Source organism: Saccoglossus kowalevskii, chromosome 13 (assembly GCF_978046115.1).
Source record: "Saccoglossus kowalevskii chromosome 13, keSacKowa6.1, whole genome shotgun sequence".
Lineage (NCBI taxonomy): Eukaryota > Metazoa > Hemichordata > Enteropneusta > Harrimaniidae > Saccoglossus > Saccoglossus kowalevskii.
In genome coordinates this window covers 35,901,012-35,922,086 of record NC_140653.1, presented here as the reverse complement: position 1 = coordinate 35,922,086, position 21,075 = coordinate 35,901,012, and the positions used below count along the sequence as shown (strand labels likewise).

At 38.1% G+C, this 21,075-nt stretch overlaps 1 long non-coding RNA gene across 1 annotated transcript; it reads right to left on the bottom strand.

The window, feature by feature from the left end:
• Window positions 1–15,261: 15,261 nt before the first annotated feature.
• LOC144360744 (uncharacterized) lies at window positions 15,262–17,032 on the bottom strand. Its single transcript, XR_013422300.2, has 2 exons — window positions 16,932–17,032; window positions 15,262–15,494 (listed from the first exon to the last, which is right to left on the bottom strand). It is a non-coding gene; the product is annotated as an uncharacterized LOC144360744 (long non-coding RNA).
• Between the last annotated feature and the right edge of the window lie 4,043 nt (window positions 17,033–21,075).

Here is a 21,075-nt window from a genome sequence, read left to right as displayed (position 1 = left end):
ACCAGTTAGCTACATGTATAAACAATAAATATAACAATAACATAAGTAATTCAATTCATCCTAAGAAGCTGTTCATTAAAATTCTATTGCATTTTCCCCCTGTTCTGTTTCAAACATAATTCACCATATATATCACAAAAGAGGGTCTATGACATCACTTGATTGAATTGCAGATAGATTGACAAATTATCCACAATAACAATTGTATTCACTTGTATCACAATGTAAGTTGTGGGAAACTGAGATTTCTACCAATCACAGAAATAAATAAAAGTCATTTTCAGCACACTTATAATAAACGACATGATGTAGATAGATTTGTAGATAGCATTTACATGACTAGCAAAGAAAAAAAATCGATGCTGGAATTCTTTATAGCACTTCAAAATATATAACACTCAATATGAACATGAAGCTCCATAGTATGCATTTTATTTTTTTTTCCTACTGAAAGCTCTTTTGAATCTTCTTCTTGAAACTGTATTGTAACACAAACCCAGGTTCCCCTAATCTAAACCTGTTTTCAGTGGAGGTGTTATTGAGATGTTAATGAGGCAGTGAGATTCAGACCTACTGTAAATCTGCATATTGAAGGTCCAGTAGGTCTGAACAGAGCTGGAAAGGGCAGGCCAGATTAACACAGGTTTGACCCAGGTGTTTGAACATGAGATCACCCCTTAAATATTACATATCAAAGCATTTTTTACTAAAAATGACAAAAATATTTGGCAAAAATAAAGAATTGAAGGTATCATCAAAAATGAACGAATCTGACAGATGTCCACCCAAGCACAGTCCCTCTATACCTGGTCTGGAAACGAATAGCGTTCTTTTGTCTCGACTGCATTGCAGATAAAAATACCATTGACACTCAGGCTGAGGGAGTCAGGAAGTCAGACGGATTACAATAGTGTCAGAATATTCATTAAAATCAGCAAATTTGCCGTCATGCAAAGCGATACAGTCAAACCTGCGTTAACGACCACCTTTATACAGCGACTACCTGCGTATAGCGGTCGCAACCAAACAGTCCCTACGAAATTTACATGTAAAGTACCCTGTATATAGCCGCCAACTGCCAGGCTTCAGCGGCCGCAGTGATCAGATGAACTGCATATAACGGACATAGTTCCCAGATGTCTTGCAGAGTACTGCCTTAAACCTCAGACAACTAATAAGCTTCAAAGATCACAAAGTTAGCACGTTTTCACACCTTTCATTCAACAGCTAACTTGTTTATAATTCACTTCACCACGGCAAGCACACCGTACTGATGGCCTGGGAACGCCAAAAACTTTTAAAACTAGCGCCGAAGGCGCATATTAGTTTTTATGTTTATATAAGAGATTGCATACTTACCTTTGGTTAATGAAATTTTAATTTCATAAACAAATGGGATAATTGCCAATTATCATATAATACTGGTTAAATAAAATCGAAATAACAGTGGATAGCTCCCGTAGGGGGCGTCCTTCCCCTGTCATCTGATTTGCATACTTCCAGATCTTTTTGACCACGATATTGATTCGTAGCTATTTATCTGGGGTGGTTTTGGGTGGGAAGGTAAGTATGCAATCTCTTATATAAACATAAAAACTAATATGCGCCTTCGGCGCTAGTTTTAAAAGTTTATTACAGAGTATTGCATACTAACCCCTTTGGTTAATGAAATATTAATTTCATAAACAAATGGGACAGATTACCAGAGAATATCTCTTGGCAGATAAATACTACCCCACCTGATTATGGAATTGAAAAAATTCCATCCCCCTAACTGTATAACTCCCGCTAACTGAATAATTCTTGCAGTTGCGGGAAGTTACATGCCCTATTGTTTCGTTACAACTTGGCCTGTCACTAGGTAGCCTAACGAGTGTAGGCCCTGTGACTCGGCCGCTAGGTCTTTCAGGTAATAAGAGAGAAAAGTGTTGCTAGTTTTCCAGGACCCGGCTGCTAGCACCTGGGCTAAAGAAGCTCCGCTAGCAAATGCCAGTGTATTACCTATGCCTCTTAAGTCATGCATCTTGGCAGTGACTTTGCCTGCCTCTGTGCTCAAATACTTATCACTATAAGCGTGGTAAACTGTCTCTTTTACCCATCTCGCTAACATGAATTTCGACGCCGCTGAGCTTTGTTTACCTTTTTGGTAACAAACGAACATCGACCTTTGACCCCTTCTGACCCCGGAAGTACGTTTCTTATAATAAGCTAGCGCACGTACCGGACAAAGAATTCTGTCTTGTTTTTCATTGGAAATATTGCTCAGTGCCGGGATAACGATCGGAGTCGCCGTCTCGTGCAGTTTCTGATTTTTTCCTCTGAATTTTACTGATGTCATTAAAATCGCTTTATCGGGATAAAACACCGTAAAATTGTCTTCAAATGACAGAGCGTGTATTTCGCTAACTCGCCTCCCTGAAGCGAGTGCTAGTAGAAAAACAGTCTTTTTTGTCCAGTCCTGTAGTGACGCCAATTCCTTCGGTTCGTATGGGAATTGTCGTAGCGCTTCAAGGACTACTGACAAGCTCCATGCAGGTGCTTTGTACCTCTCAATGGGGCCCGCCTGTGTAATAAAGCCCTTGAACAGATCGGAGATTGTCGGGTCATCCGAAATGTTTTTGCCTAGGCTCAGTTTGAGTACAGAGTTGATCGCCGATTTATAGTTTTCTACTGTCCCCGGTTTCAACTTTTTTTCGTTGATCAAATAAGAAAAAAACTCCGCTACTTGGGGCAAAGAGGGATAGAGTGGATGTATATCCCCTGCAAGACACCAATTACGAAATTTTTCCCAGTGGTATTGATACAATCCATTTGAGGAATCCCTAAGCCCGGCCGTCGTTGTTTGCGACACTTGGCTTGAAAACCCTTGCGCAATTCTAAATTGCTGGATAGTTTCCACACGTGAAGTTGGTACAGCTCCAGGTTGGTTGGTGTATAACCGCCGGGTTGTGTCAACGTGATTTCTTGTGGCAGGCTTCTCGGATGGTCCGTTAGCAGAGACAGCAGTAACGGAAACCAAGTCTGAGACGGCCAGTTCGGTGCCACTAGAATCATGTGCGAGTTCTCCGATTGTTCCAGTTTTTGTAACGTTCGGTGGATCAATGGAAATGGTGGGAATGCGTAACTGAACATTCCGCCCCACTCCATCTGAAGTGCGTCCCACGTCAGTGACTGTTTGTCCGGATAACGCGTCACAAAAACGGGACGTTTTTTTGTTTTCCGGTGTTGCAAACAGATCTACCTGGGGTTTTTCCCCCACATGTCGAACACTAGGTTTACTGCCGTCTGTGACAGCTCCCATTCTGTGTCGTCGTAGGGTTTCCCCCGGGATAGCGAGTCCGCTACACCGTTTTGGACTCCCGGTATATGTTTGCACATCAGCTCGACTTTGTTTTGTGCACACCACTTTAGCACTGCTACAGCATGGTCGTTTAACGACTGTGATTTCGTTCCCCCTTCCTTGTTGAGGTAAGCTACTACAGTCTGATTGTCGGATCTTATTAACACGGCCCGGTTTTTTACCGCTTTTTTGAAGGATTGCAGGGAGAACTGCACCGCTAGCATTTCCAGTCGGTTTATGTGAAATTTCCTTTGTTTTTCGTTCCACTGACCGTGTGCAATCCCGTCCATGCAGTGCCCTCCCCAGCCCGTCATGGATGCGTCCGTCACCAACGTTACTGTCGGTTTCGCCTTGTCCATGGGAATCCCCGCCGTGAGGTTCTTGAGGTTGCCCCACCACGGAAGTGATTCCAGAAAGGCCGGTGTGAACAGTACCGGTTTTTCGTATTTTATCCCGTCCTTTGATAGTCGCATTTTTAACTGTGCGTCTAACACTAGGCGTTGAATCGGTCTGGACTGTAGCGCCGCTCTTGGTACTAAGCCCCTCATCGAAGTTAACATCCCCACTAGTCGCATTACCTGGCGTAGTGTGGCTTGTTTTTGTTTTAGAAATGATTGTATCATTTTTTGTACATTGTCGATTCTGTGCTGGGCTGGTCGGATCATGCCTTTCTCCGCATCCAGTTCCATGCCCAGAAAGACTATTTTCTGCGTCGGTATTAATTCTGATTTTTCCATATTTATCAGAAAACCTAGCTTTAGCAGTAGACTGACAGTCCGCTCGGTTGATTGACAAATCAGGTTCCGATTTTGACTTTTTATCAGCCAGTCGTCTAAGTAGGGGTTGACGTCTGCTGCGTTCTTGTGCAGTAACGCCACCACTGTGCGTAGAACTTTTGTAAACAGAAGTGGGGCTGACGTCAGGCCGAAAGGTAGGACGGTGTACTGATACGTTACGCCGCTCACCACGAATCGTAACAAGCGCCTGCTTTCTGTGTGTATTGGTATGTGCAGGTAAGCGTCGGTCAAGTCGAGGGACGTCATCCAGTCCCCTTTTTGAATTGACGCTCTCACTAGTGCCGGAGTTAACATTTTGAACGTTTCTTTCTTCACAAATTTGTTCAACTCCTTTAAATCCAGCACCAGCCTGTACCCACCGTTGGATTTCTTGACGGGAAATAACCTCGAGATGAAAGAATTTTTCGGGTTTTGTACCCGCTGAATTACCTTTTTTTCGAGTAGTATTTCCATGCTTTCTTTCAGTATTGTTGACTGAGTAGAGCCCGGTTTCCCCGAAATACATGTTCTTTTTTTTTTTTTTGCATTTCGGTTCTTTTATCAACGGTATTCGATACCCGTGTGTTATTATCGATATCACATACGGATCGTTTATAGTTTCTTTCCACCGGGGAATACATTTCTGCAGACGCAGTGCCACCGGCGTCGAGGGACTCACCAACCCTCGGTCGCTTGTGGCGGTATACATTGACATCGCCGATTTCTCCATTTCCCCCTGGAGTGAATGCGGCGTTATATCCCTGTTTAACGTCCTTCCCCCCCTTTTTTTCCAACCTGGAGGGGAAGTAGGGACTCTGCCTTACGGGTTTCTGTTTTTTCACCGGTCGATGCGTCATTCTCCCTAGGTCCACGCATTCGGCCGGTTGTTTGTTTATACGATCGCCCACCGACCTGAGGTGCGGCCGACCGTGTTTTTGTTGTGCACGATTGAGTTCCCGCCATCCTGGGCACTGAACAAAATCGCTTAATGCACGATGTTTTGCACGACTTGGTTCCCGCCGACCTGGGCACTGAACCGAATCGTTTAATGCAAGTGGTATATGTGTAAGGGGATCTGTGGTTTGATTTGTTTGACAAAAATACTCGGAGACTTGAGTCATATTTGGCATGTTTAATCGCACCTTGTTTTGATACATTACCATATTTGCTGACGTATAGTCAGGAAGACTTTTTAGTGTTACCAGTCTGTTTCGAGAATTGTTTATTCTGTCGCTGCTGGTTTCCACTTTTTCCTTTTGCCTGATTCGGGTTTGCCTTTGCGTTTCCCTTGGGCTGACCCGTAGTAGCTTGGTTAACTGGCTTCGCCTTGGTCGCGATGCTCTGCTTGTTATTAGCGGCTTGCTTGGCTTTAAAGGCGCCTTCGATCATCACACGGTTAACTTTTGCCGCTGCTTTCTCATTCAACTTAGAATTCACAGCGCTGAGTTTTCCGTCGAATAAGTTGGTCCCTCTGAAATTGATCGTCGCCAATTCGTTCTTGATTTCAGCGTTGGCGGCTGTCTTTAGCATAGCGGACCAAACTGCTGCACGGCGAGAGTGTTGAATAGTCGCTCGTAACTGGAGATGACTCTGTATTATGTCAGCGTCCACGACGTTAGTCGCGACCAACAGCGGCTCTAATGTGCTAAACAGTTCTGCATCCTTGGTGATGTTGCCTGTTTTGAATTTCGCTAACTGAATTTGTGTAGTAGTAGTGAAAAATTCTCTATGGCTTAATGCAAGAGAAGTGTCCCAAACGTTGTTTTCCAATCTACATAGCGTTGACTGGGACACGTAATACGGGATGTAAACTTGTGGTTTGCCGAGTGGATGTTTCGTTATACTTCCTTCGGCGACCATTTCCCGGACGCATGGCTCCAGTTCTGGTGGTTGTACGCCGAGAGGTCGTTCGTGCAGGCTGGCGTCGGTACCGACCGGTGTTTTCCACTCATCAGCGGGCGGTATAACTTTTTGGTACCGTCTGCTCCAATCGTCCCGGTTAGTCCCCAAGAAGTCGTCCTTGGTGGCTGTAGCGGTTTTCTCGGTAACGTCACGATCCCATTTGCCTCCTCCGATCACGCGTTGTGTTATAGCAGCGCCCTGTGTCAGTCGGGGAGACCATGGTAGCATTGCTGAAGTCGCAAAAGTGTCCTTTTTCGGCAGTGTAGACAAACCGATCGAGAAACGTGGGGCGTCCGCCATCGGTGGAATCGGTAGAGGTAAGATTTTCTTGACCATAACCGCACCTTTCGTGATAGCATCGGAGCGGATTTTGAATTCGGGGTCCTCCTTGCTGTTGTGGTTTTCGACGAGCCGGCCTCCCCCGCGTTGCTTGTAGCATCTTCAGTAGAAAAAATCACGCCTGCCTCAGCCAGTGGGTCTTCAACATTTTCTCGCACCACTGTTGTGTAGGATTTTTTCTTTTCCGCCTGGAGAGCGCTGACACTCCATGCTTTTGGTGGTACCTCTTCGTCTACTGGGTTTTCCAAAACTTTAATTTTTCTGGTCAGTAGATCCACCTTGTTCTGTAAATGAGCTATAACACTTTGCTCATTGTCAGTCTCCTTTGGACGTTTTTGGTTGGGTTCGTCTGCCAATAGTTCGTCCTCAGCGTTGGTAGGTACCAATGAAACCGAAGACTCCTCCAAATGACGTTTTTTGGATTTCTTCTTTCCTGATTTTCCCGTTGACTTGCGTAGGCGGGAATCCCAGTTCCAAGTTTCTAACGGCCAGGCGAAGCAAACACCGCAGTTGATGTGCCCATTACATTTTCTGCCACATGGAATGCAAATACGGTGATCATCGTAAGTGAGCATCGATATATGGCACTCTTCACACTTTCGTCCGAAAGTGTTTGAATCCGAAGTGCTGGGATGAACGGTGTTCAACTCTCCGGTATCCATATTTTCCGCCATCTTGAAACTGAAGGCGGGCTTTTGAGTTTCGTTACTAAAACTACAATTTTTTACTCAAGGTGACTAAGTACGAAGTTCTTGATGTCCACAAGAGCTTCCTGACACACTAATAGTTCGGTGGCTGTGTTGATGGGTGGTAACAATGTATTTCCACCGCAAAAACAATGATATTTTGGCAAGCCCAAATTTCAACCGTGAATCAATCTCGTGGTTAAAAATGGAAGTATGCAAATCAGATGACAGGGGAAGGACGCCCCCTACGGGAGCTATCCACTGTTATTTCGATTTTATTTAACCAGTATTATATGATAATTGGCAATTATCCCATTTGTTTATGAAATTAAAATTCAGTTTTTTTTCTCCAAAGCCCAACATGTAATAATAATGTAATAATGAATTTATTGCATCCTTAGAAATAATTTCCATTGGTTGAACAGCAATAAAATGTTAGTAATAAAGTACAATACATATAAAATTAAAGTAAAAGTAAAATGTCAGTTATTGATATTTCTGATTTCAAATATTTTGTATAAGTATTCACCAACTTGTCTTATTAGTACGTCTTCTCTTGAACTCATAATATATTTAAATATCTGGTTATCACTTTTCAATTCTTCTGGAATACTGAATATTATTAAATAGCTTTTGTCTTTCCGTTTGGTACCTCAGACATTCCATGAAGAAATGTTCTTCATTTTCAATTTACATTTCAATGAATTTACACATGTAGGCGAATTTTGTCAGCCTTGTGTAAATAGATATTTTTACTGGAAATGTGCCCCATTTTACGTACGAGAAGCCCTTACACAACGACGTAGTCATCAACACACATAGACATCCTATACCTACTAATCGACATTATAGCTTTGCAATTTGGGGAAGGTGGGGGTGAAAGTGCACCATGCAAGTTTCCAAATGTGTAAAGGAAAATAAAGGAAAGAAGTACAATACAATGTTGGTAAGCGATACAAAGGAAATATCTCCTTACGGCAGCGACTTGATACAACTACATTGATGCTGGAGGTCACCATATTTGTTCTCGCGTTCAATAGTACGGTGATAAATCAGGGTTCACAAGTACAACGAATTTACACAACATTTAACCATGAAATCGAACCTACCAACCATTTTCATATCTTCAACACTGCCATGGTTTTGGCGATGATGAATCTCACATTCATTATTTTCTTGACTGGGCTCACACAGGGTTCAATGTTCCGTGGCTTGAATGTAATTGTACACCACACGTGAATGTAAACTAGCTTGCACAGTAATTCGTTTCACAGTCATTGAGGTTATACATTTGTTCAATTACTTATTTATTTATTTACTTATACGATAATAAAAAATCATACATGTAATTTCTTAGACCTTTTCATAATGTAAACTGATACATTTCATCTCCCGAGCGCTTGCTTCGTTTTTGTACAACACACTGGAAATAACAAAATGGCCGACACCATCATAAATTGCTGGTCATAAATCATAGAATACGCATGCGCATCATTATGCAAATTACACCACTCACCGATTCCTATTAGTTGTATTCATGCAATTGGGCATAACAAACTTAAAAAAAAAATAATAAAAAAATACATAAAAAATGCTAAATTTTAATTAAAATGTAAAATACAACAATGAATTGCAGCAGCCAATCATTAGTAAAATTCTTACCAAGTTACATAAAAATCGTTTTAATGCTTTTTGAGATATAACTGAAATAGCTTAAAATTCACACATTATTATGCAGATGAGCTCATTAATATGCATGGATGTCAACCAAAAACTAATCAAATCTGCGCATTGCCCCAGACAAGCTATATACCAAGTTTCATTGAAATCCGAACATTGGTTCTTGAGATATCGACGAAACAGACACACAGACAGACACACTAACTGCAAAGACTCCCTTTTTGTACTTCGCACACGGGAGTCAAAAATCTTGTCAAAATGGCGTTGTACATGTTAACTAGGTTGATCGAGAAACCTGTGATATTCTTGGGGGTTCATAACAATTCAACAATTCAACTAAAGACTTTATTCGATGCAAAAGTATAAAACAATGCTTTAATTTTTGTATATAAATGATTATTTTAGCACTGCATGATTACCATACATTTTCATTTCAAAGCGATCGAAAAGAGCATCCATAAAAACCACCCACCAATTTTTAATATGTTTCGATCATAAAATGTTAAAATCGAAGACAAATATTGGTTTTGCGCTGAGAAGAAGGGCAAATAAAATAGAGTTCATTTCAATCACCACAAAAGTCAAACACAAACAATTTCTGGGTAAGGTATGAAAATTTGTTTTTCACAGTTTTTGACACTGCTACATCGATGTTACATTCTTTCTTAGTCATTAGTGAGTATAATTTGTTATGACAACATTCATTACTTCAAACTCCAAACAAAGCGTGTATATTATTTTGTAAGAGAAAAAACGTAAAGTGAATGGATTGAAACCACTGCTGAGGATAGGAAACTAAAACGATTGTTTGGAATGTCTGTCGACCGTGTCCCAATAATTTGTTTTGAATATCGATCCCCATTGGTTTCTCCATACTGAGTTTAGGATGGGCGACGTCCGGCATTCAACACAATCAGCCGAGACAGGACAAACATTGACTGTAGTTAATGGGGATCATGTTTCGTAATTTGTGGGCTGAAACCCCAAATATTTAAACAAGTATCATTAATATAATATATATTTTATTTTACATCGCGACACTACAACAGAGCTAGAGTTGTTCCCGGTGAAACAGCCGCCTTGAAGTCGATGCAACTTCAACTTCAAAATTCGAAGAGCATTGGGGAATATATTAATAACCGTTCTTAGCAATCGCTAGCTTTATTTTATTCGAATCCATGAAGTTTTTTGACATTTGTTGGCAACTTTTGTGCTAAAAATGGTTGAAAATGTGGGTGTGGTTCTCTTGCAAAGTGCTGTTGATAATCAATGATGTTGTAACAAAGCTTATTTGACGTTAATTGAAGGGTCGTCGTACCATCCAATCTCTGTGACAGGCTTCAAAATTATTCACTGAAAAACATAGGTATATTTTGACAAACGGATAGGATTTGACCTCAGTTCAAAAAGAAATCAAAGTTAAACTGTAAATAGCTCCAGTGTGATCAGAGCATGTATTATAAAGGTATAGGCTTTGCCTAATAAGTGAATGTAATTGCATGTAGGTCAATCCATCAATAAAATTGATCAAGATGTCCGAGAATCTATGACATACTATATATGGAAACACATGATTTTGATGTGGTCATTTTGAAAAACATGCAAGGACACTATACTTGTAAACAAAGGGCACTAATGAGGCACTCTATGAATGAGGTATTTCTAGAGGTCGGGGTTTGTCTCGTCTGCAGTTGAATAATTTTTGCTTTGATTTTCTTATGGGTTTTTTTCCCAATGCGACTTAATTTCACTTGTTTTTTTTTAATTCTTGGTAATTAGTGTCATTAGCGATGGAGTAATAAAAAACGCAATTAACCTCAGTGCAGCAAATCGGGATAGATCTTCCTGACGCAATGGGCAAATTTCGCTATTTTCGCTGACAAGTAAAATCTGCTAAATTAAACCTACGTGAACATGTAAAGTAACAACAGACTGTTTCCTTGACAGATTCTTGAAATTAAATCATCAAAATAGTACAACTAAAAAGTCTGTACAACATACCTAGAACAGATAAATAAAAACATCGTAGTTTAATGTTCGTTCGGACTTTGAGCCCTTGAAAGTAAATGATCCAGCCCTTACATATGCCAACGATTGAAATTTGTTTAATTGCTATCAAATTATCGCCCCCCAAAAAAATGTTTCATTTGTGAGACGTGCTTTTGATACAAACCGAAGATCGCGATCGACCCTACACAAAACTACCGCCATTTTGTCTTCCTTGTTCTCGTTCGGCAAAAACAAAAAACTCGCATATTTACTATTTGTTTAATGAGTGCATTTTTGTTTAAAAATATCAAACAAGAATAAACACTAAGTAAAATAGGAATCAACTGCTTCGTTTTATTTGAGTAAGATGGAAACCATACGAAAACAAATGTGAAACATTACTGTCTGCTCGAGGAGAAGACACTGGGAGTCGTGTGCAAAGAGATTGTTTACAAATTAGATCACATTGGAAGTGCTTTCAGTCACGTTGTGTAGCTTCAATCCGTAAAATAGAAAATTTATATCTTGAATAAAGGAGGAGGAGAACACTGTACATGTAACCAGCACATTTACGAATCAAGATTGACAGAAAGTTGTACGGCATCTGTCTTTGATTTTGTCTATTGATGAATATGACGCATAAAGTGAAATTGAACTTGCGTTCATGAAATTCGTCAAACTGCGCATGCGCATGTAACTGCGCATGCGTACTCCCCATACTCGCATACATTTGATGTTTTTAGTCGCTGTATCTGCTCAAATAACATCCATCATGATATAATAAATCATTATATACTAAAATTCGCAAATTTGCAGACCTTCCATTGAAATATTACCAGTTTTTTTTTTTGCGACTGAATACGTTATTGCAATATGCAAATTAGGCTACTCACTCTAGTCAAATATTTGTTAAGAAACTTTAAAGACTCTAAGTTATAAATTAAAAAACCATGCATGGCACAGTCCCTGTTAGTTATCAAATTTAAGATAAATAGTTTTGTTTATAGTAATATGGCTGGAATATAACCATGTCAGGAATATGATTTTTTAACATTAAAATTGACATTTGTATCTGATTGTCAAACAAGTACTTGTCCATATTGAGAGATATTGCGCTGGAACAGCATTCAAAATCAAAATTAAAAATTTTGAATACATGTATATATATATATATAACATGATGTATAAGGAATATATAAATTTGAATATAATCAGTCAAATCATTTCAGAGATATGGCTCTAGAAGCCCAATCATTAAAACAAAATGGCCACCAGTCAGCCATTTTGAATCCAATCTGGAAAATAAAATGACGTGCATCAGGAACCCGTAATGTCTAATGTATGTACCAAGTTTGAACAAAATCCATCCATAAATGCTAGAAATGCTTGATATTTGATGATTTTTTTAGCACAAAAATTACCACCATTCGGCCATTTTGAATAGGATCATCAATACATCTGTTTATCTATGACATGATGTATAATGAATATTTAAAATTTGAATATAATCAGTCAAAACAAGTCTGAGATATGAGTCTAGTAGCCCATTCATTAAAACAAAATGGCCGCCAGACAGCCATTTTGAATCCGATCTGAAAAATAAATAATGTGCATTAGGAACCTGTAATGTCTAATATATGTACCAAGTTTGAACGAAATCCATCCATAAATGCCTTATATTTGATGATTTTTTAGCACAAAAATGGCCACCATTTGGCCATTTTGAATAGGATCATCAAACCAATATATATGTCTATCTATGACATGATGTATAATGAATATTTAAAATTTGAACATAATCAGTGAAAGCAAGTCAGAGATATGGCACGAGAACCACATTCATTAAAACAAAATGACCGCCAGTCGGCCATTTTGAATCGTATCTGAAAAACAAAATGATTTGCATCAAGATCCCATAATGTCTAATGTATATACCAAGTTTGAACAAAATTCATCTGTAAATAGCCAAGAAATGCTTGATTTTTAGGATTTTTTAACACAAAAATGGCCGCCATTCGGCCATCTTGAATCAGATTGTAAAACAAAATGATGTGCATCAAGGTCTTATAATGTCTAATGTATATACTAAGTTTGAACAAAATCGATCTGTAAACAGCCGAGAAATGCTTGATTTTGATGATTTTTAGCACAAAAATGGTCGCCATTCGGCCATCTTAAATCAGATGGTGAAACAAATTGACGTACATATGTATAATATCATGTATGATGTATGTGTGAAGTTTGATTGTGATTGGTTCAGGCATTTCTAAGATACAGATACTGCGTCCGAACGGGGACTAATTAATGCAATAATTGACTAATTAATATGCATGGAATTGCACCAAAATCTAATCAGCGCATCTACTCATCATATATTAGCTGTGTGCCAAATTTCATTTGAATTGAAATTGTAGGTCTTGAGTTATCAGTGGAACAAATTTTAGTCAGAGAGTCACAGACACCGGTACCACATAAGCTCCGTTTCACAGGAGCTAAAAACTAGGCTGAGATACATTGGAGTCCACGGTGAATCAGTTTTCTTTGCAAGTTGTGAAATAAAGTAAACCAGAGGTCGATGATTTTGAGCCCTGAAGGACTTCCGTGTGAATCATGATTTTCTAATTGTTCATCGACTGACCACCAAATATTTATGGCTATAACTAAATTTGACAATTTATTTTTGAAGTCCAATAAATTATTCATACATGTCAAGCTCTGTTGGATTTTTTCAGGGCATGTGGCCATTTTTCAGTCTAAAATATTTTTTGTGGAATACTTTTACGTATAGACCGAGCTCATTCACTGATCGTGACTTAATTTTGAAAATTGAACGTCAGATTTAACCAGTTCGACAGCCTGTGGATCGACGTGGTTTTGGTATCGTTATTTTTGGAATTAATCATTAACATTTCCTCGTTTCTCTGCTCTGTCAAAAGGAGTTACGTAGGTATGTGTTTTTTTCACGTAACTGTCTCATTAAAATACAAGCACCCAAAACAGGTAACAAGAGGTCACAGTTCAGTTGCTTGTCATACAACTATTATATTTGAAGTGTCATTCAGAATTTAATAATAGATAATACTAGTTGTATTTTCTCACTTTACTATCAAAACCACCATTCCGACCACTCATGTGCCAGTGATCAGTGTTTGGGTGAGCGGTCTGTTGTTTTCAGTGAGTGCGCGAGCAAAAAAAAAAAACGCGATTAAAATGTGGTTTCCAGTCGGACAAGACCGTGTGGTCAGAAATTGTCAGAAAGTGGTTGATTAAAAAGCAGTAAAAGCTTAAAAAGTTATATCAGTCAACAACAGAGTATACAGATAAGATGTTATCATTTAAACCGTTCCAAAGATAAACATGCAAATATCCACGAAACGACAGTTGTCTTTTCTGCTAGCGTTTTAAAACACTAATTTGAGCCAAGTTATTTCGATATTTTGAAAACCTGGGATGATGTATCAAGGTTATCAGTTTTTGAGAAAAAAACAAAAAATGAAAATTTCCCTTCTCTCAATTTCAATTTACCCTAAATGAAACACTGATGGAGATTATTTGTGGCTATAGTGATGTGTCCTGTTCTTGCAGAAAATATTTGATTCAGTGGGTGAAAAAAGTAATGTGCATGCAAATGCCTGCATTATACTGAATTCAAACAAATAATTTGAGCTTTATCAGAGAAATGTATGTTAAAATGACAAAGATTTAACCACTTTTTAACTACTGAAAAATGGATCAGAATGCGAAACAACAAGTTTCAGTATACATTTTATCTCATTTTATTTTAAATGGTGATGCATAAATTGTAATAGATATTTTTAGTGATTTTTTATTTAGGCAATTCAACAAACATAAAATTCAACTGCAATTTATACAACATGGACATTTTAATGCTGAAATGACATCCTGAATGTAGTTTAAGCATTGGACTAACTTGTATCTTTTGCTGCAAGTGTGTATGGAGTGAACTGCCTTGTAAAGAATCAAATTATCATAGCCGAAATAGATTTTAGGCATTTAAATATTAAACTTTCTTTGCACAGATGAATGAAGTTTTTGGAAACTTGCAGTAGTATTAGTCAGGAATCAGTACAGACATGAATAAAAACAAGTCATTGTCAATGACACGTCCCCGTTCCGTTCATATTTGAGTGACATATACATTCAAAGCAGATCATGACCGAAATGCACCTGCATATGTACAACACATTGTACTAAATCTGAACAAGTCATGAATGACACTGCCTTCGCTAGTTGTCATTCTAAAGTTGCATGGACATAAATTGGCAAACATGATTTCTATGGCATTTTCAAGTTTATAGCACTCTCCATCCAGGTCAGCATTATTCTCAGCAAGGAAACCAGATAGCACCAAACCAGTACAACAGGTAAAATGACAAGGAAGTATACAAATCAGATCTGCAAATATGTAGAGTCAGTGTTGTGTCTGTTTGGATAAACTAGTTTGTGGCCCTGGATTAGTTTATCTCTAATAAGGACAAGATTACTTCTCATACGACAATGATACAAATAAAGTGCAAAAATCCAGAAAAATATTATCAAGTTTTTATTATCATACATTAATATTAACAAATCGTGTGAAATTTTATGTACAGAGAAACACATATTTATGCTTTGGTTGACAGAACTTCTCAAACTAAAAAAAAGAGGACCTGCGAAACTTTATACAATTGTCAGACACGCAGTGAATAGTACCGGTATGTTTTTGTAATACATGCAGTTCCAGTGGCTTTGCTTTCTGAGAAAAAAAATCTGGCTCTGCACCTGAAAAAAAAAGAAAAAAGAACATTTAGCCCAAAGTAAGCAGAGGTTGTAGCATATGTGCTCCCATTGGCTGTTAGATTTAATTAAAAAAGATATTTGAGTCTTTTTAGTACGAAAAAATATTACTTAATAAATTTATACCAGCCAGAAAGAAATTGCAGTTCAAACTGTACTATTTTAAACATGTTCTACCAAAGTCTAGGATGAACTAATTCAACAGTCGGTTTCCACTCTACAAAGTTGTCAAATTAATATTTACGGGATTCTGCAAAAATAAAATATTAAGAATGTGCAAAAAGCCAGAGTACTTATGTTTTCAATGTCATCAAAATCTGACCAGGGATTTGCCGAAAATTTCACTTGAGCTGAACCAAATGGATGTCAAGCTATCAAAAGAAATAAAAAAAAACTATTGAGAAAAATACAAAAAAAATACATTTAATATAAAAGCAGATAGAAGTGCATAAAAAACTAATCAGCAGAAGTAGTGATCATGTAGGTAACCTAAGTGTATATCAAATTTCCTTTGAACTGGATTGCATTGTCTCAGATTGGCTAATTTGCATATTAATTTGCATACTAATTAACATATTGTAGTTGTATTAAAATAATATACAAAATAATATCCAGAGTTTTGAAAAAAAAAATTATGACTATTAAGTCAACATCATTAAAATTGAGGATTACGTGAATTTGACCCCCTCCCTAAAATTGTTTCACATATCCCTTAAAAACATGGCCACCATTAAATTCATCTCAATCGAGGTCCGTAATTTATTTTCCTGCTCATAATGGAGATAAATTATGGTAGCTAAACATTGAAATTGCCACCCTGACTTCAGTACCGAAATAAATAGCTGATTGGGAAAATGTGTCTCTGTTGACAGAGATTCGATTTACCGATAAACTTCAACACCGCATGGAGCATGGAGGTCCCGGTCACGAGTGTAGTAACACACTCGGGTACCATATTTACTTCAAAGGTAATTTAAAAGTGCTGATAGATTCATTGATATTGAATTACAGTACTTTTCAATTTCATCATTGCTTTCAAGCAGTCACGGTTGGCCGAACTTGACTTGTGTTTTCTCGATAATTCTAGTCTAATATGTCGTCACGAAACCAAGTTTCAATCTGCTAGCAGTTGCCAATGAACACCGGAAATAGCAATCGTACATAACAGAATCACGATCAGCGTGTTCTAAACTTTTACGTTTTTATTATTCCAGCATTTTATATGGCAAACGTTATTCCCAAGTCTCCTAAATGACGAGATAAACTTTCGATTTACACGTTTCATAACCAGTTCTTGAACTAATAGCAGGACTGTTTTTCTGGCAAAATGTGACACTGTGCGATCGCTCGTTTCTCACTAAAGTCAGGACACAAAAGGATAAATCAAAGTTCATAATAAATACCATAAGCACAATTTCTTACCTTTGAGATAGAATTTAATCTATGTAAGCCTTGTGCAAAGAAAGATACAGTCCCGGAATACAATATCCTCAGACGAAATCGACGGCGATTTCCTCAGCGGTTAGACTAGCGCATGCGCAATACGGTATGCCAGTTCTCTTGCGAGATGTCGTTAAAACTCGGATTTTTCCGGCAAATTTCGGCAAACGTTGAAAATCACAGAAAAACACAATGAAACTTTGGCAAATCAAAAAAATACTTGGCGTGCATATGTATGTCATTGAGAATTACATTTGCACCAACTTGGAAAAAAATTGGACAGAGCATATCAAAGTTATAAGAGGTAAAAGACGGACGGACGGACGCACGCACGGAACCCAATCTATAAGCCTTCGTCCATCCATGCATGACTGAGATCCGGTTCCGAAATTGTGAAAATACGTGATTTTGATGCATTTTCGGCCTTAAAATGGCCATCATTCAGCTCTTGTTAAGCGGATCATGAAACAAATGCACATACATATTTGTGACATGATGTACCTTGTATGTGTGAAGTTTGAACTTGATCAATCCAGACATGTCTTGGATACGGATCCAGAACTGAATTCTTTAAAACAAAATGGCCGCCAGTCGGCCATTTCAAACTTGATCCGTGAAAAAAAATGACGTGCATCAAGGTCCTATTATGTTTAATGTATGTACCAAATTTGAACGAAATCCGTCCATGCATAACTGAGATCCGGGTCCGGAATGGTGAAAATATGTGATTTCAATGCATTTTCGGCCTTAAAATGGTCGCTATTCGGCAAACATTAATCGGATCATAAAAAAAATGCATGTGCATATGTCTCATATAATGTGTGATGTATGAGTGAAGTTTGAACGTAATCGGTCCATGCATGTTCGAGATACAGGTGATCACAGACGGACGGACGGACGAACGCATACATACAGGGCAAACCATAAGTCCCCGGTCCGAACGGGGACTAACAAAATGGCTACCACTCAGCCATTTTTGTTTGAATCTCAAACAAATTGATGTGCACCTGTAATCCAATATACATGATCATGATACAAAGTTTTAATGAAATCGACCTTTCCATCTCCAAGAAACATTTCTGGACACGTATAAATATCAGAATTTAACAAATTTAGGTTGAAAATGGCTACCAGCCTGCCATATTATTTTATCAAATGTCATAAATATTGATGTGCATATGTAAGACATCATACATTATCTTTATGTTAAGTTTGAACAAGCTTTATAGGAATTATAGTCCCTGATTTCAGACTTTGTTTGGAACAGGGACTAAAAATACTCAGTATTCATTATGGTTTGAATAGACCATTTTCCGTTCACTGCGAGAATCACGCGTTATGCGTGAAATCGAACGTAAAAACAGGACAAACAAAGTTCATAGCGTCGTAGTGGCGTCAAACATCGCGTGGGATTCGACTAACGCGAAGTATTTTGGGGGACATTTCCATGTTTAATAATGTGCTGTCCACATTTGATGATAGGCAATTTTGATTACGTAAGGGTATTCGGAAGCAATATTCCTCTGTCGAAGATCGGCCGGTCGATGTGAGTTACGAAATAAAGAAATTCTAGTTCAAAATCAAATCGTTCGATTTTTGCGGCAGATGTTCGACGCGCGTTTTTCATACATCTCGCGGGATCTCACAGTTGTATGGAAAATCCCTTATTGCGTACGATTGGCGTAATTTTCATATTCATATGTAATTGCACATTCCAATCCTATGCTATAAATGGTAAGCCCAGTCTAGAATCTGTACAGCATGAAACATAACCACTAGCAACGTGTTTTGCACCATTTTCAGAGAAGTTAAAGCGAGGGAGTCGTCACCTGCGCATGCGTCAGATGGCCATAGCGTGTCATTGTTTACAAGCAAGCGTCTACCCATGGGTCTTTGCATTTTTAGCATGTGTTGTTATTGTCGCTTGGACCTTAATTCCCTCTCACTTTAAAGCTCAGCTGATGTTGCAGGAATACGCATTTGGTTTCAGCATTTAAAAAATTATTAGCCAGTTAGTGAAACTGGCTGGAATAACAATCAAAGAAAGCTTAGAAAAAACTCCCATGTGCTGAGAAAACATTAAATATAATTCAAAATAACTTCTACTTGATTGAGATAGTGATGGAAAAGCTGAAAACTAATAATGCAAATCAGAATTTGAGTGTAAAACTAATGAGGTCTGCGCAATGTAACAGACCATCTATGTACCAAGTTTTATTGAAATGTGATTGGAAACAACAAAAATTATGATTTATTATGCTAATTAGGGAATTAATATAAACAGATTTTAACCCCAAACTAATCAGGTTTGTACATTGTCCTAGAGCATCTTTGTACTAAGTTTCATTGAAATGGAATAACTAGTACTTTAGATGTCAGTGTGATAGCTTAAAAGTGGTTAATTATGCAAATTAGTAATAAATATGTACAGATTTTAACTCACAATTATCCAGGTCTGTCTATTGTCCTACAGCATCCATGTACAAAGTTTCATTGAAATGTGATGATTAGTACTTGAGAAATCAGTGTGAAAGCTGAAAATTAACTAATTATGCAAATTAGATGATTAATATGCACAAATATTTATCCCCAAACAATCATTCTCTGCATAGTTCTTGAGTATCTGTGTACCAAGTTTCATTGAAATGTAATGCTTAATACTTGAAACATCAAAAAGTGAAAATTAATTAATTATGCAAATTATGTAATTAGTGATTTTTTACCAAAAACTAATCAAAACCTAGCATTAGCTCAGAGCATCTATGTACCAAGTTTCATCAAAATCCAATGAGTGGTTGTTTAGATATCAGTGGAACAGTCATGGAACAGCTAAAAATTAGCTAATTATCATGCAAATTAGATAATTAATATGCACGGAACTTTACCAAAACCTAATCAAATCTGCGCATTGGCCCAGAGCATCTATGCACCAAGTTTTATCAAAAACTGATGTATAGTTCTTGAGATATCAGTGGAACAGACGGACACACATACATACATACTCACACACACATACAGACACACTAACTGCGAAGACTCCCATTTTGTGCTTCGCACATGGGAGTCAAAAATAGTTCTTTGATTTTGACCAGTGTTTGAAATTAACGTTGGTCCGTCGGCCTCACGCCGACAGTGGGTGTAAAGGGCCTAGAGCTGTGAAAAACCATCAGTCCTTGTGACCGACCATAAATTTATATTTAAAAAAAAACGTTCCATTATTTAGTATGATTGTAAGACCAAATATATAATACATATCGATAGTAACTCTAGAATTGTTTCAAAATTGCGTTTTCTTGCACGTTTGATCAACAAATGGCATCATTCATCGACTTGGGCATACCAGTCTTAATTCAAGCTTGCCGAAAGATTGCGAAATGCGCCGAACGTGGGAACTGTAACAAACGATCTGATTGGTTGTAGGTCGATCAAGCCTCCGATTCAAACCAATAGAATTCGCGCTTACATTTTATGTTCCGCCATCTTTGATTTGCATCAAACACGCTGAAAACTACACAAACAGCAAGAATACGAACGGTCTAGGCGTAAACCACGCACATTCCAAATTAGCTGGCAGGCGGAGTTCAAAGACTGGTTACTTTTTGATAACAACAGCAAGGTATTGCCGGCCTTGTCGAGGATCGTGCAGCAGAATTGATCCTTGTAGAAGCTGAGGCTGACGCCAATGATTGTGAACACGATGCAAAATGCATGTCAGATTCAGAGTCGGCCAGTGATCATGACAGTGTTTTTTCTGAAGATTTTGATGAGTTTAGTGACGATGAAAGAAATGATGATGACCTCTTTGAGGCTGCAGATAATATATCTGATTAATTAGTAAATAAAGGTTTTGCAATTGCAAGCTTGTATTATCCGTTTAGTCTTTGTTTGTTAAATATCAGGGCCTACAGTTAGCTAGAAGGACCTACAGTTTCAATTTGACATAGGTCCTTCGGGCCTTTTATGATTTTCAGTTAATTTCGAACACTGATTTTGACGGGGAAAAATCCTGTCAGGGGACGATTACATTCTACTGGCTCGACAGCAACTTGGACTTGTTTATTTTGTATCGTTTTTGATGAAAAAAAAATGTTGATGCTGTGTGATTTTGTCCACTCAAGAACGATGA